The sequence below is a fragment of the Gavialis gangeticus genome, unplaced genomic scaffold (assembly GCF_001723915.1).
Source record: "Gavialis gangeticus isolate Ggan-Ray unplaced genomic scaffold, GavGan_comp1, whole genome shotgun sequence".
Classification (NCBI taxonomy): Eukaryota; Metazoa; Chordata; order Crocodylia; family Gavialidae; genus Gavialis; species Gavialis gangeticus.
The window spans coordinates 7,144,631-7,161,748 of record NW_017729029.1 but is presented as its reverse complement, the minus strand read 5'-3'; the positions used below and the strand labels follow the sequence as shown (position 1 = coordinate 7,161,748).

At 43.4% G+C, this 17,118-nt stretch overlaps 1 protein-coding gene across 4 annotated transcripts in view; it reads left to right on the top strand.

Annotated features, from left to right (window-relative positions):
- MID2 (midline 2) overlaps positions 1-17,118 on the top strand; it is a 597,656-nt gene that overhangs the window by 189,148 nt on the left and 391,390 nt on the right. The window lies entirely within an intron of this gene.

Sequence of the window (17,118 nt, the reverse complement as noted above, 5' to 3'; positions counted from 1 at the left end):
ACCTCAAGGTACCAGGTGGCTCGTGAATGCTGAGAGGGTGGGGTGGCAGATGGAGTGTTCCACGGGAGCATGGGGGCGGGCAGTCTCCAGCCTGCTCAGCGGTGGACCCGGAAGTGGACCAGAAGCCCTTCTGGTCCACTTCTGAGTCCACCCCCAAGTGCACAGGGGACCCACCCCCTGGCTCAGTGGCTAATGCCTTCTGGGTCTGGGGAGGCGCCCAGGGTTCCCCTGTGGCCCCCATGTGTGTGGCAGCAGACCCAGAAGTGGACTGGTCTGCCACTGAGCATGTGGGAGTCTTCCTCACACTTGTGTGGGACACTCCATCCACCCCACCATCGCAGCATTCATGAACTGCACCTGGTACCTCAAGGTACGTAGAAAAAACATATAAAGCTGTGTCTGTGGCTGAACCGCTGATTCTCTGAATCAGAATAAAATCATCTTATTTGGATTTGGCTGAGTCGAATCAGGATAATGATCCAAATCGGCTAATCGAATTGCTGTCCCCTGAATCAGGCCAAATCCAAATGGAATATGGCCCACTTCGCACACCCCTAATAGAGTATAGATATGCAGAAAGGATATACATTATAACAGAAAGCACTTCTCCAAGATTAGGTGGGAATGAACACAAACTAGGAGTCAGAAATTCTGTTTGGAAAACAAGCTCCCAGAGTGTTTGCTTCAGTGCTGCCCAAATTGTCAGACTTGGTAGATTTACTCATTTTGCAAACTCCATTATTACCTAGATTGCAAAATTTATCTAAACAAACTGGTTGTAAAACTATGCACCGGTAAAATTGTCAATGAGTGACTTCTGTTTGAAGGGTTTTGTGTCTTCCCTGATGCACTGATGAACTGCTGGCTGCAATGGACTCTACTGTAGCTGTCTTCACGGATATGTTAGGCTTCATAGTTGCATGGACTATCCTCATGGGCTCTGCCTCTGATGATTTTTTAAATTTTAATGTCTTTAATGTTTTTCCTTTGATTTCACAAGTCAGTTGTTTATAACCATGTTGCCTAGGCATCCCTGTGGCTCTTTGCAGCTCTAATTCCGTTTGGTATGGCAAATCTCCCCCATGGGTATAATATTTTTCTTTGCTGATCTGTGTATGTTTTTTAACTGAAACTATCCTCACTTAGAATATACCCTTTTTGTTAGTCTTCCCATAAAGCTTTTGAACAGTCAAAAAATGAACTTTAAAGCCTTTAGTCTGAGGCTTATTGGGACAGTAAATCAATATAAGCAATGCTGGGCTCTTATAGGGGTATTTTAGTCAGATAAATAGGATATATTGGTCCACATTTCTTTTCATTTCAAAGAAAAAGTACTGCAGAAGCCAGACTGGCAGAGGCTGTGAAGTACTTTGCCAGTGCTGTTGGCTACACCTTCAGATTCTGGTGGCCTCTCTTTTGTGAATTAAGATGCATCCAGAATTTCACAGTCATGTTTTGGTTTTGTGTGAGTGTGTGTGTGTGTGTGTTGGAGGGGGGGATGTGGGAGAGGGAGGGTGGGAAAGATGCAAATACTTCTCCATTCTATTTCCCTGTTGCCACACAGAAGCCAGCTTGAACAAACACCTAGATGCAGAATAAGCTTCTAAAGTTCATCTGCTTTCTGAGCCAGTGCACCCTGCAAAATAACAGTAGTGATGAACATTGACAGCATGGGGCAAGTGCTGCCTCAGATGTGTGTGCTTTTCTCTTGGCACTCCAAGGACAGAATCTCGTGTTGAACATGGTTTGTTGCTCCTGACATATTTGCAGGGGGAAAGGAGAAGAGAGTGGAGAAGAGACTCAGACTCGCATTTTAAAAAGTTGTTCTTGGAAAGAAAAATCCTCTCCATTTTATGAACCTGACTGAACTGTACAGACATGTTACCCTCAGGGCTCAGAGACGGAGGTGAAAGCTTTTATTAATGGTGCTACTGCTAGCTTATGTTGTAGTGGTAGCTAGGAGATTGGTCAGTACCTTGCTGTAACAGGCAGGTGCTGTGCACATATTTAATAAGTGAGTGATCCCTGTCCTAATGGACAGACTTTTTGGCCAAACTCTGCCCTCACTTACCCCAGTAGGATTTCAAGAGGGTGAGTTGGGAGGAAGGAGGGCAGAGGTTGGATAATCCTATGTGTTCTCTCGTGAGATTCATTTTGAAGTCAGCTGTTGCCCTTGACACCCACCATGATGCTGACACCGATAGCACCATCAGTGATAGGCAGTTGCATGTCTGTATTCCTCCACAAAACTGACATTCTGCCACATACACAAAAAAAGAGAAACATCTTAGTTTGATCAGTGGGTCTTTCCTGGGCAACAGCAAGTCTACAGCCTTAAACTCCATGTTCCTTAGGCCGCAAAGCTGTCATGCTTAAGGATCCTGTTTTTCCCTGTCACAGGCTTTGTCAGGATCTGTGTGTGGGACACCCATTAGGCTGTTCTTGTTTTGTCCCACATGCTGGGCCCATATGTCCCTGATTCTAAACAGAGTCCAGGTGCTCACTCTGAGGCCATGAACCCACATGCAGGCATGTGGGGTTTGTGGCGCCACAAGCCACACACGTGGAAGGTTAAAACATGCCCTGTGCTGCAAATTTGCAGGGTGGGGGCAAAAAAAAACAAAACAGAAAAAACAGAAAAAAGGCAGCATGGCACAAACTACAATAGTGTATGCTGGAACACATGGAGGCTTGGTCCTCCAGGGAGATGCTCTGGCTGCTGGCTAGAGTGTTTCCATTCCTCCATTTGTGTTGCAGCTGCTCCAGCATGCTGGGAACCAGGAGGAACTGGTAATTGGCCCAACACAGGACAGTGTCCCACAACAAACACATGTGCAGGGGTGTGTGCCGTGCCACTGCAAGCACGTGGCCCTGCATGTCTAGACACAGCCTGAGTGTCTAGGGTTCAGGTCCTCTGTCTAAGACCTCTTTCTGGCTTTCCCAGATTCTCCAGCAGCTTTTACACACCCTCTCCCAGAGCTCTAACCTTGTGGGCACTCTAGTTTACAGTTTACATCTTCAGAAATATGTGAACAGCTACTCATTACTTTAAAGCAGAGGTGTCAAAGACAAGGCCTGTGAAGCCATTTCACCCATCCCACGGAGCTCCTGGAGGAGTTGGAAATTTGGAAGAGGGGCCTGTTGCTGAATTCCCCAGTACAAAACCATTGGAGATGCTGTGCTATTAACCTTCCCTCTCACCAAGAATTAAGGGATCTTCTGTTCCTTATACTCGGGGTCCTTGAGTAGGGGGCTCACAGACTCATTCATGCATGTTCATGTTTCATTGTCTGCTCTGCAATGAGCTGCTAAGGCTAATCATCAGATTGTTCCACAAAAAGTGCCCCCCAGGACCCTGATAGGCCTCTGGGTTTCTCTCTGTTCTCTACAATTTGACAAGGTTTTTTTGCCATCACTTTCATAACTTAATGATACATTATAGTTACAGTGGTATTTGGAGCCATAATTGGCAAAAAGAGTAAATTGTATGGGTGAGGGGAGGAGTGGAGAGATGGGATGTACTGTTTGATCAGCAAGTCAGGGGTTTCTCCAGTCTGGAAGCTGAGGTTGTTGCCTGGAGGGGTGGCAGGCAAGTGAAGGCTTTGCAGGGGGTGAGGCCCAGGGGAGAGGGGAATGTTCTCTGCAAATCTTCAGAAATGGCAAGCAGCTTTCATTAGTCACTTTCCCATTTTCGAACTGGGCTTAGTTCCTTAGGGACTGAGGTATGAAAAGTCATTGAGATTCAGGCTGTGAAATTCCAATTTCCCTTTTGAAAACGGGACTTGGCAACTTAAGTCTCATTAGACACTTTAAAAAATTTTCACCCTGACTGAAAAGCACTCTCTCTCTCCTCAGCGGATCTGTGTGATTTCTACAGAAATCAGTGGAAGTTCTGTCACACTCATAACATGCTTTGACCAATTCATTTCCTGCTTTAGAAATGCCTTGTGAAAGGCCAGGAACCTGGTTGTATATGGGCGCACAGATCGCTCAATAGATGCCTGTGTCAAAAGAGGACTGAATGAGATGCCAGGATAGTACAAGAAAGTGATGGAAGATGTCAGGGAGGTGATGGCAGGGATGACCAGGAAGACAATGGACTGGCACAGACTTTTCAGGGGTGAACCCCCTGAAGAGAGTGATGAAAACAATGATGATGATGGTGATGACAACAAAGGCAGTCAAGATGATGACAGAAGGAAGTGGCAATGACAGTGACGACTAAAAGAACTGGAAGAGAAATAGACGGGTAGGGGAGGGGCGAGTAAGGGAGAAGGATGGAATAAGCTTAGAGTATAAGGAAGGTTGTGTGTCTCTGTGACAGGCAAGGACAATGGTGATGAACACCTTGGGTGTGCAGACTTGTGGGAGTGCAGGTGTGCAGTTTGGAGTTTGTGACAGGAAAGTGCATGATGTAATGGCAATGTGTTTAGTGGACTGTCAGGTGAGCCATAGTGGCCACAGGACAGTCTTTTGATATAAGTAATGGAATCAATCGATTGGCACCATCATTCTTTCACAGAGCATCGTGTATGTACTGATGAGTTCTTTGATAGCTGCTGAGTCCGATGTGCGAATGACAGTCCCACCCACAGGTAAGGCACATCCGTGCACTGTAACAATGCTCTGAATCTGAGCAGTAGATCCTTTCTTCTGATGCTGGTTATCACAAAATTTGATCCAGTCCACCTCACAGCGCCTCACTCCATCTGCAAGATGACTCCGCTAACCACAGCAGCATTCTGCATTCCTTTCTGAGTCATCCACAGAATCTGCACAGCAGTCTGCATCTTTCTAGACCCTTCATGAGCTTCAGAGTACAGCATATTCTTTGGGATCCTGTGATCCAGCATTTGCTTGACATGACCAAGCCACCTGAGTCTTTTCTTATTAATCAACATTCCCATGAATGACATACCAGCACAATCTAATACTTCCCCACCCTGTCTTGCCATCATATTCAAAGACTTTTATGCAGGCATACAATATGAAAGCTATTTAGTCTTTTGGTATGTTTGGCATAGTTCATCCATGTTCCTGAGCCATATAGAAGGGTAGATAAAGCACGTTTCATAAATATGGATTTTCACTTTAGTTGACAGTTTGTTATTGTTCCAGGCTCTGTCTTGCAAAAGACCAAAGTTCCCAGCTGCTTTGCCAATTCTATTAGCAAGCTCATCATCAAGATCTACATTGCTGGAAACAGTAGAGTCAAGGAAAAAAATTGGTCAAGATCCAGACAGGTATTACATAGGGTGATATTTGGAACTTGTTCTGAAGAAGCTTATTGCTAGTCCAAAGATTTTGTACGAGTCAGAGAATTTGGTATTGAGATGTTGTAGAGCATCAACACTGTGAGCCAGAAGGGCTGCCTCATCTGCAAACGACAGGTCCCTTATGAGGATCTCCTTTACCTTCCTCTTACCTCTGAACCTTACAATGTTAAATAGTCCTTCATCATGTCTAGTGCTGAGATAGACACTCTCTCAAACATCATGGAACACAAGTTGAAGCAGAAATGAGAAGAAAAATTAAACAAGGTGGGGGTCAGTATGCAGCTCTGCTTCACTGCACTGCTGAAGTTGAATGAGTCAGACTTGGTTTTCAGGCATTGCAGTTGCCTTCGTGCCATTGTGTAAGGATTTCACAAGGTTTAGCAGTATAGTTGGACAACCAAGCTTCTTCAGAACAATGTAAAGCCCTGGCTAACTAACCAGGTCAAAGACTTTTGTCAAATCTATAAAAATCAATTTTCAGTGGGATACACTTCTCTCTGCACTTTTCCTGCAGTTGTCTTACAGAGAAGACAATATTTATGGTGGACCATTTTCTGAGAGGAAGCCACGCTGGTTGTCAGGATAGATTCTCTCAGCAAATGTCTAGGTAAAAGAATATGGCTTAAGATTTTTCCTGTGATGTTGAGAAGAGCTATACCTCTGTGGTTGTTACAGTCATTTTTGTCTCCTTTGTTTTTATACAGCTAGATGAAAGAAGCATCCTTAAAATCTTGTGGAACAGTTTCTTCCTTCCAACAGAGTAGCAGTACTTCATGCAATCTTTGCAGCAAGTCTTTGATTGCACATTTGTAAATTTCAGCAGGTAAACAGTCAGATCCTGAAGCCTGTGATAGGAAATCTTATAAGCTTTGTTATAGGGATGCATCATTCAAGTTACTTTAATGTAGTTTTGGCATCCAGTGAAGTCCTAACTTCAAACCCAGGCAATTAGTCTAGAACACGTTAGTCTACTACAGACTCCCATTATTATTCCATAATGCTCAATCCACCCCTCCAGTTGCTTCCCCTTATTTGTTATGATATTACCATCCAGGTCTTTCATCAGAGCTGTCTTGCACTTTGTTGGCCCAATGGCCTTTCTAATGTCCTCATACAACCATCTGCTGTCTCCTGAGTTAGCTGCTTGTTGGATGCTGTCACAGAGACCCAGCTAAATTTCTTGAGCACACCTCCTGGAAGCGGTGTGAACAGCCTGATGAGCTTCTCTTAGGTTGTTGAGCAAATCAGTAGCAGGAGTAGATTGTAGGTGATTAGGGCAGTTCTTTTTCTTTCAATGAATGGCAGCAGTACCTCTGAATGGTCTACAAACTGGTTAATGCTTTTCTTAGTACTTTCTCAAACTCTTGATTGCTGCATTGTACATACTTGTCTTCAGGACTTCACCTGCATCTGATGTAGTTTCATTTGATCCAGCCAATGTTGCTACTTCATCGCTGAAAAGCCATTTCTTGACAGGAACACTGATTTGGCAGAAGTCACTGAGTCAATATGAGTCAACAAGGTTATTACGGTAGATCTTCCTAGCTTGGAATTTCACTTTGCAGCAGGCAAGGGAGTGGTCTGTGTCACAGTCTGGGCTTGGAAAGGATCATGTATGCAGGATATCTTTCAAGCATGTATGTCTTGTCAGTACCAAGTCCAGCTGATGCCAGTGCTTGGACCTTGGGTGTCTCCACCGTGTTCCTCTTCTGATGTTACCAGCAAAGAAAATGTTGGTCACTGATAAGCCTTGACTGGTACAGAGCTCAAGAACTCTCTAACTATTGTTGTTCATACATCCAGTGCCATGCCTACCCAAAATCCCAGGCCAGATCTCAGCATTGTATTGAAGTCTCCAAGTACTAGAATGGGTTCCTTTTGCGGAATCCTGCCGATCATTTGTTCAGCTGTTGATAGAAACTGTCCTTCTCCTCACTAGCCTGCAGAGTTGGAGCATAGACACTGATGAGGTTGATGAATCCCTTCTGTAGTCTAACACGAAATACCATGGACATTGCGATCAGAACTTCAGATGATGACATAAGTTTATTTCTGATAACAAAACCTACACTATGCTCTCTTCTTACTCCTTCAGGTTTGCCATGCCAGTAAATGCCAACTCTGCAGGCTTTTTTATAAAGCCTGTGTCTGAGATCCAAGTTTCCAAAAGAGTTGCAATATCAATTCTGAAACGTGCAAGCTCATTACTCAAGACAGCCGTTTTCCTCAGATCTGAATCCAGTTCAAAGTCATATCCAAGGATCAAAGTCTGAATATTCCAGCAAGCAATTCTAATATTATAAAAGCCTTAGTTTGTCTGTCTGTCTGTCCGTCCGTCCATAACGCTTTATTCGCACTCTGATCAGCTGACAAACAGCGAATCAGTGTGTGAACAAGCATTCAAACAGGAGCTGGCGGCACAGTGGAGCACTACCATGATGGTGGGAACACAGGGAACAGAGGTGGGAGGCGAGGCCAGCACAGGAGGCCTGCCCCCCTCTCCCTCCGCCCTGCTCCCTGGAGGTGGGGGCAGTGGAATGGATGGAATGGGGGGGGCGAGGGCAGCAGTGCTGGCCTGGCTCCCCATGCCCTGCTCCCTGCAGGTGGCAACAATGGAGCAGTGGGGGGGGAGGGCAAGGCCACCAGAGCTGGCCTAGTCTCCCCCGCCCTTTACTCCTTGCAGGTGATGGCGGCGGCACGGGGGGAACCGGGGCTAGGAGTGAGGGGGGTGGTGCAGGGTACTGCTTTTTGGGAGTGAGGGGCACCAGCATGTCACTGCCCCCCACCATCATATTCCCTCTGCCCCTTCCCAACCCCCCTTCCCCCCAGGTGTCGTCTATTTTGAACCTGGAAATATGGTAACTGACTTTACTTAGCCTTTCTTCAACCAAGAAGGTGTCCACAAGGCAGCAGAGGATTCAGTATAATGTCATGCCCGAGACAGAAGTAACAAGATATATAGATATATATTGACATAGATGTAGACATATAATATATATGCATGAGTGCAAATATATATATATACACACACACACATGCATGCATGCACGCACACACACAGTGAAAGAACACACATTTTTGCAAAAAAACCCAATGAACTTTATCTTCCTCCTTCTCAAAGAATATGAGACCAGATGAGACTAGTGGTATCTAATTAGTGTTAGTTTTGCTCTTAAGTAAGTTTCTGTTCTTGGGTATGCTGGGTATGCCTTCACCCTCCAGTGTATTTTATTGGGAAAATAAAGAGGAATGTTACATGTTTGTCTCCAGTCGTGGCTCCTGAAGAACACAGAGCAAGAGTAGTACTTTTATAATGGACTGCATGTTCAGTGTCTCCCTCCCATTTCTGTTTTCCTTTCCTAGAGCAGAAAGGCTTCTCCTGGAATCAGTGTCTGTCTGCATTGTACTGAGCATAATTTTTTTTTTTTCTGCTCTTACTCTATGGGTACTGAATTAGGCTTTCTTGGAGCCTGCCTTAAGCTAGGTTAACATGCAGTAAGTCTCTTTAATACACCCTGAAAATATGTCATGTTGCTAGATTAATAGTCTGTTGTGTGCTGGGAAAAGCAGGAGAAAAGAGTTAGAAATCTTAAAATAGCTGCTTTCCTACCTGTCCCCAAAACTGCAATTTGGAGGCCCGACCCAAAGCTTTTACACATCCAAGTAATGCACTTGACTGCACTCTGGTAAGATCTGCAAAGGTGGATCCAAAATCTGTCTGGGCGCAGTGTGTGATCCATTGCAAAATCTTGATGCAGATTTGCCCAGTATTTTCAGCTGTAGCTGGAAGCTGGAGCAGTTGTTAGACTTGCCATACTTTCTGAGCCTTGCATAAGGAAAAACATTAAACAAAAAGTGTCAGACAAAGTAGCTTCATTCAACCAAATTGGGGCAGCTGAAATAAATAATGTTACAATGGAGAGGGCTAGGATGGTGCTATGTGGCATTTTGTAAATCCAGAAAAATGGATTTGGAAAATCAGCGTGATTTTATATCTGCTGTTTTCCTCCATGTAGAAAATGAATGTGGAGCAGGGAGATGTTTTGCAGAGCAGATTCCATTATTGTCTGTGTGGTTTTTTATTTGGTGACAGAAAGGTGTTTTCAAATCTGCTTTTTATTCCGGTGACTGTCAAGCTCCAGGCTGTATATCTGCTCTGTCATCACACATACCAGATTGCTGTTGGGCTGGACTAAATGTTTCTCAGCTTGAAGGTTAACATAATAGCCAGAAGTGAGGACACACAGACAGGTGAGGGTCGTGTCTGCATATTAACTCTTGTGATACTGTGCTTTACTTGAGATTTTGCAACAGTATCTGTAGTAGCAGTAACCCTGAAATGCTGTGCCCTTAAACTGATGTGTATGTTCTGGCAAACTGAAGAGCCAATAAAAACATGGAAAACCTAGTCCTTATCAAGGAATACTGGATTCATAAACAAAGCATGATGAGAACGGCCATATCCTCTGCAGTCCCTGCTCAGTACAAAACAAGGAATTCTACATCAATTGGGCCCGAGTCTTTTCAGTGATTTTTGATGAGTTCTGATAATGTGTGAAACAGCGCCGTTCCATTTCAACTTCCATTTCACTGTTTCAACGGGACAGTGTTTCATTTTGAGTTTTGCTTCATTTTGAAGCACTGTTCCATTTCATTTTGTCGAAACCGTTTCAGCACTGTTTTGACATTTTGCCCATAGGCTATACTGGGGAAGCATGAAACTGCTTATAACTTTGTCATTTTTTGGCAGATTTGGATGAAAACAGCAGGGATGATAGCCCCTTCTGAGGGCATGAAGCCTGCCAAGCCTGCTAAGTTTCAAGGAGATAGGTGTGGGGGGTTTCTGGGAAACTTCACCTCAAGCTGCTGACAAGAAAAACTCGTGATGTGTGGCTGTGTGTGTGTTAAAGCGTGCCCTCATTGGCGCTGGGGCCTCTACATGACACAGTAGTGTGCCCCAATGAGAGATCCTCCTCACCTTCAGCCTCAGTCTGGTCCACCACTTTAGATGACAACAGGTAATAACTTAGTAAGCAGCACAGTAGGACCAGCAGCATCTCAGGCAGCCAAACAGTCACAGTCAAGATTAAAGCAGTTCTTCCCCCACTCTTCCCCCTCCCTCTCCTTACTTTTTGTTTTTCTGCAGGCAAGCCCAGCTTCAGCTGTGAAACTCAAAATGTTGCGAAAGTTTTGAAACATTTTGACTGCCCTCATTTCATTTTGAGGATGTTTTGAAGCCCTTTGTTTCATTTCTATTTCACTATTTTGAGCTCGAAACGAGTCAAAACAGCATCAAAACAAAGAGTCAGCAAAATTTTGCACAGCCCTAGTAACTACACAACCTTTCCTATTTCAGTTTTGCTTCTGCCCTCCCTTGGGCCAGATTTGCTCAATAGCAATCATATACTTGACAGTGCTGCCAATGCACCATTTCCCCACCAGGGTGCTTCAGATGATCAGGGTGTAACGTACGCTTGATTTTTCCCTATTGCATAACAGCATAGGAATTTTTTTCAGTTCATAGTGATAGGTGAACCTCTCATGGAAGCTGCTAACAGAATCTTGGTGCAACTGCCACTGTCACTGATGTGAGCTTTAAACAAATAGAGGTGTAATTAGTCCAGTTTGCACCTGTACTGTAACTGTGGTTGGTCTAGTCTTTAAAATGTTATTTTTTTTATCATTATCAACAGCCTCACATAAAGCATAATGCAGGTTGAAGCTCTTTTCAGAAGTAGATGGGGCTTGCCAAACCCTGGGCACCTTCTTGCTACATTGGCAATTGGATTGTACTTATAGTAGGCTTGCTGAAGAGAAATGTCTGCTGTGGACAGGACATACAATATTTTGCTAAAGCTGCAGCTGCTGGTGGCTCTGTGCTCTGAACAGCACTTTCTGTCAATGAACTAAGTATGTTGAATTCTTACCATCTGCATGTGAGCCTTTTTAGTTTCCAGGCTCCTTCTGGAAGGTGGGATGCCTCCAAGTGTGCAGCTGATTCCAGTTCTAGTTCAGATCCCACCTTTGGAGAGCTTATTAAAGGCAAGCTACTTTCCTACAAAGAAGAGACTGAAAGAGCTAAGAGGTTGGCTAGGTGACTTGGTTCTAGCCTGCTAACCCTGAAGAGGAACAGTCCTTCTCAAAGTTAATGTGGGTTAGTCTTTTTGTTAAGCAGTTGGAACCTTCTGTTTCTATTTTCAATACATCAGAACCCGTCAGCATCGCCTTCCATTTGCTGTCCTGGCGTTTGCTTCAACTTTGTGGCTTTATTTAGATATTTTTCTCCTTTGTTGCAGCTTTGTAAATGAGACTTGGCACTTTTTCAGCCTGCTGATAGTAGAGAGCCCCCAGTGAGGTGTTCCAGTCAAGCTCATCATTGGAATAAATTGTCTCATAAATTATCAACAATACCAGTTCTTCCTTCATTCTAACATAGCTCAGTGGTGTCCCAGGCAAGAAAATGGATTTTTTTTTTAATACAGCAGCTTTGAAAGAGAAGTTTTTTAGTATAAGGTTTTTCCATTTTTAGCTGGTATCTGGGGAGAAAAGGATGTAAAATGTTTCAGAGCCACTCTTTCTCCTATTAATATAAATTGTTCAACAAACAATTGCTATGCATATCAAGTGGCTTTGTTCTGATACTTTACCTTCCTTTCTAACTTGGGCTTCCACTTTCTTATTCCTCCCAGAAGAAATCAGACTTTTGCAATGCAAGAAGGGAGATTGCTGCATACTTTTTTTCACCACAGGAGATTTGCTGAACAGACAAGGGAATTAATTGCTAGGCCCAATTTCCAAAACGAAAGATGAACAAAGCAGAAAAGGAGGAACTGGTATACACAAGTGACTCTTACTTTGTCATCTCTGTTGCTGCTGGTATCTTGGAAAATTGGTTCTGTACATTCATTTTTTTTTCTTTCTCAGCTCGTTGCATTGAGCATTTACTAAAATAAATCCAAGCTCCCGACCAAGAGCAACTGGCCTGTGCAGGTTTGTCATATGCATGCTTTTCACACAGACAAGCAGCTCCTTAAAAAAAAAAAAAAAAATTCTGCAAAATATTTTTGCAAAAGAGGCTTTTGGCAAATGCATTTTCTTTTGCTGGCCCTTAGAATGAATTCTCTGCTGGATCCAGCTCTTGTATATATGTACTTTAAAAAAAAATCCTGGCTCCATTTGAATTCATAGCACAACTCCCATTCACTTCAATATGGTCAGCATTTTACTCATAGTGTGCAACAATTTTATAGACAGATCTATGGATTTTCCCCTCATTTTATATCTCTGTATTGATATAAGGAAAGATGATGGCTATAAAGGTACAATACAGTGTACAGATTTTAACAGCATGTTAGGGCAGTTGCCTTACTCATAGATGGTGAAGTTGGGAGTTACTCACATTAATCCAAACAGGATTCAGTAAAACCTTTATTCCATGCCAAGGCTTCTTTTCTTCCATGCATTTGATTCTATTCAGGTTCTTTAATTATTCCCCTTCATCATGGTATCTCTTCCAGAAATGTATTTAATGATGTGACTGGCACCTAGTGTGTTCATGTGTGGTTTATTCTTCCTTGCTCTCTTGGGGGAGGGAGGGCGATAATGTGAACATTTTGACTATCTGTTGTGTCCTGCATCTGTTAGAAAAGGTAGGTCAAAGCAATGTGCCTTGGACCTGGCATGCAAGGTGATGAGGTTTGTGATGACTCAGATCCTGGGAGATTTTGCTCCTTAGCCTTGAACTGAATCTGGCAAAAGCTTCATCTCCTGTACAGACCAGCCTAACTCTAGCAGTGGACAGCTCCATCAGACCTTGTTTTCAAGAGCTTAAATATATATATTACTCTGCCTCCCTCCCCTGTAGAGTCAGGCAGGTCACTTCCCATCAGGCCAGCTGTGCAGGGCTAAGGAGGAGGTGGAGGAATCTTTTATCAAACTTGGGATACTTTGTCCTATATTTAAAATTACTGTCTTAAACTTGATATCTCTGGGCCTTCCAGAATAAGCACAGAGCTTCCCAGCAGGAGACTAATAAGGTTCTGTTACTAGCCCTGCAGTGTTGAGATATGAGACTTCAAAACAATGACATCATATGTCTAAAGAAATGGCCTTTGGGAGACGGGTCATCCTTGCTTATCTTGAACCTCATGCAGGAGCTTATTTTATGTGATCCTGTTGAGGGAAGAGAATTAACTTGAGAAGGCTGAGAGCCAAAAGAAATGTGGAGATATTTCCTTGCTATGTTGATTTCCAAAAATAAAATGGTGGCTGTAGGATCTTGCTCAGGGGGTTAGAATGACCGTATTAGCCCTCTATCACATGGATTGGGGGGAAAAGGCATGCTTATAATCCAAATCAGTTGCTTATTATCTGGTCCCCTAAATATATCCGTTCCATGGCTCCTACACAAAGGACACATCTATACATGCCCCTGACTGTGCAGCAAATACTAATGACTGCAGTTCCTCTCAGTACTGTGCAGTCCTAGCGGTGCACGGGTTGTTTCTGACCCTACATCACTACAGCGATGTGGTATCTCATATAGACGTGCCCAAAGGGTACTTAATAATGAAAGTACTGCTGTAACTCCTTGGCCTTGAACTTTTTGCACTTAAACCATTGAATTTCTGTGATGGATAAAGAATTGAATGCATCTTTCCTGAATTACCACAACACTTACTCTCTGGGCACAGGCAGAACTTTCTAAGGATTTACTACAAGTGAATTCATTAAGTAGTTTGTGTTGATGTTGGTTTTATAATGGACTCCTTAAAAAAAATTGCACTCTATTTTTCTGTCAAGATTCTTCTTAATGAAAAAATTTTGCAGATTCTGCAAACTTTTCCTGTAATTAAAGCATGACGCTTTGTGCACTGAAAGCTATAGAGATCATGAGATGATGAGATGGGGACACAAAGTTCATATTTGAGGCTATTATGATTTACTGGCCTGTGAATTTATTGTGTATAGTTGGGGCAATGAACAGTACTATCACTGAGCATGTTAGTGGTTTTAATTGTGTGATGTCAAGGAAAAGAAGGGAAGATGAAATGTCAGAATGCCTTTTTAATGAGGATGTAGTTTAGTGTGCGTTGCATTTGTACAAAAGCCTGGTAAACATTGGAAGGGCATTTCCTAAGCTTTAGATTTGAAGTACCATACAAAAGTGTGGCCGGAAGTTTCTTGTGACAAACAGTGGGCCCTACGATAACCAGCAGCTCCTACCTGAATTTTTCCCACTAATTAGGAAGGCATTCCAGTTAACGACCATCTTTAAAAAAAATTGCATTAAAAAGATGCATAAAATTCACCTGTATAAGAGACCCCCTGCTTGTCATGCTTTCCCCATAGGAAAGAAGAGGTGCCTAACTGTGTGGTGAGATGGTCAGCTCTCATTTCTAGCTTGAAGGGCTTTTAAGTTGTGCTACTATAGAAAAACCTCTCCCTTTTCCTCACCAGTTTGGTGGTTTTTATAGTCCTTTATACTCCAATACATTTGGAACCCAGGGCAAGTCAAGCATCTGGGTTGATGCTTTTCTACAGATAGAAGGGGACAAGCAACTGCCCCAATAAACCATGTTTAAAAACAGTCTCCAAAACATTTCTAAAATAATTGTTTTTTCTTCTCATAAAAGATAGGGTACATACAGAAAGCAGGAAAGAAATTAATTATTTATTTCCCTATTTATTATATAATGCACAGTATGGTTAATAGAGCTGACTGGGAATTTTCTGATAGAACTTTTTTGTCTGAAAATACGGATTCACTGAAACCAAATGCTTTGTGGTAACATTATGGTTTTGATGAACTGGTGAAACACAGGTAGAGTTCCCTCAGAAACCCTACCTTTTTATCTCCTACTTTACCCTGGATGCAGGCATCCAGCATTTGTACCACCATTTCTAGATCTTTACCACTGAGGACTTGAACTTAGGGCTTCCATACTCCCCACTGCAGAGCTGGGCAGCCTTGGAACGCTGGCTTAAGCCAGGGCTCTTGGTGCCCCTGCTCCTCCTACCAGTCCTTAATAGAGAAGCAGCCAAGAGAGAGAGTTCCCTGGACACAGGGCAGCTGGAGACTTTGCCTTTTTTTTCTAATAGATAAAAACAGGCAGAATTATGTTGATTTTTTTCCAGATGAAATCTTTTTGGAATTTCCCTTTCCACAGCAGTTTAGAATTTTCATTCCTAATTGGGAAAAAAAAATTCAAGCTCTCAGAATTTCCTGTTGAATGGAATTTCCAAGTTTTAATGAGGTCTTATTGTTATTAGTAATATGTAAGTTAAGACACTTGCATCCTACAGTTTAATGATAACCACAACATCTGTGCTGTTTTCTCCTAGATTCTATTATCCCCATGTCTAAAAAGAAATAGCTAGGAAGCCCTACTGGCTTAATAAGATTTAAAAGAGAAACCTCTCTTACAGAGACGTAAGGGGGTGAGCCATATTTGATACTGCTGCTCTTACAGAGCCCACAAGGCTACCACCAGATTTGCACTCTGTTTAGGTGATTAGGAACAGTCAGCATGGACTCAAAAGGGGTAAGCCATGCCTGACCAACCTGATTACCTTCTAGGATGAGATGACTGGCTCTGTGGATGTGGGGAGACAGGTGGATGTGTGATGTACCTTGATTTTAGCAAGGCTTTTGATATGGTCTCCCATAACATTCTTGCAATCAAGCTAAGGAAGTATGGGCTGAATGAATGGACTGTAAGGTGGATAGAAAATTGGCTGGAGCATTGGGCTCAGAGATTAGTAGTCAATGGCTCAATGTCTAGTTGGCAGCCATTATCAAGTGGACTGCTCCAGGGATCGGTCCTGAGGCCAGTTTTGTTCAACGTCTTCATCAGCGACCTGGAAGATTGCACAAAGTGCCCCCTCAGCAAGTTTGGAGATGACACCAAGCAGGGGGGAGTAGTAGATATGCTGGAGAGTAGGGCTGGAATTCAAAGTGAGCTAGACAAATTGCAGGATTGGGCTAAAAGGAATCTCATGAGGCTCAACAAGGAGAAGTGCAAAGTCCTGCACTTAGGGCAGAACAATCCCATGCATCAGTACCGGCTGGGGGCTGACTGGCTGGGCAGCAGCTCGGCAGAAAAGGTTACAGTGGACAATAAGCTGAATATAATCCTGCAGCGTGCCCTTGTTGCAAAGAAGGCTAACAGCATACTGGGCTGCATTGGTAAGTGTGTTGCCAGTAGGTCAATGGAAGTGGTTTTTGCCCTCTATCCAGCACTGGTGGGGCCACATCTAAAGTATTGTGTTCAGTTTGGGACCCTCTGCTACAGAAAAGATGTGGACAAACTGGAGAGTCCAGCAGAGGGCAGCAAAAATGGTGAGGGAGCTGGGGGGCATGATTTATGAGAAAAGACTGAGGGAACCTGGCTTATTTAGTCTGGAAAAGAGGAGACTAAGAGGGGACTTAATAGTAGCCTTCAGCTGCTTGAAGGGGCATTCCAAAGAGGATGGAGCTTAGGCTGTTCTCAGTTGTGGCAGTTGTCAGAAGAAGGAGCAATGGTCTCAAGTTGCAGCAAAGGAAGTTCAGGTTAGAAATTAGGAAGAATTTTCTCACTAGGAGGGTGGTAAAACAGTGGAACAGGTTACCCAGAGAGGTGGTAGACACTCCATCCTTGGAGGTTTTCAAAACCTGGCCAGACAAAGCTTTGGCTGGGATGATCTAGTTGGGGATGGTCCTGTTTTGAGCAGGGGGTTGGACTAGATGACTTCCTGAGGTCCCTTCCAACCCTAACTTTCTGTGATTCTGATTCTAAGTCTGCCTCTGAGGTCAACTTGTTTCCTAAGGCTTTGAGCCTTTCCCACTAAACTTAAAAATACG